Genomic DNA, 289 nt, shown 5'->3' with positions numbered 1-289 from the left:
CTGCAGAGGGTGACATTTCTCCATGGCCCAAGACCCCGAGAACAAACACGGCAGCGACTTAAATAAACACGCACTTAATGATGCAAAACGCTAAGAAGGGGGACCGCACCGGCGGCCCGGCCGCAGCGAGGCCTCGACGGGGCGGGCAGCGGGGGAGAACCGCGCCCTCCCGGCCGGGCGCCCCGATCCCACGGGGCGACCCCACGCAAGCCGCTCCAGTAGATCCCCTCTCTTCCCTCGGTTAGGAAGCAAACGGCCTGCCCTAGCGTCGGGGAATGCCCGTCTGGCA

This window comes from Charadrius vociferus, unplaced genomic scaffold, assembly GCF_000708025.1.
Source record: "Charadrius vociferus isolate BGI_N301 unplaced genomic scaffold, ASM70802v2 scaffold308, whole genome shotgun sequence".
Lineage (NCBI taxonomy): Eukaryota > Metazoa > Chordata > Aves > Charadriiformes > Charadriidae > Charadrius > Charadrius vociferus.
Note: the sequence above shows the minus strand (reverse complement) of the source record.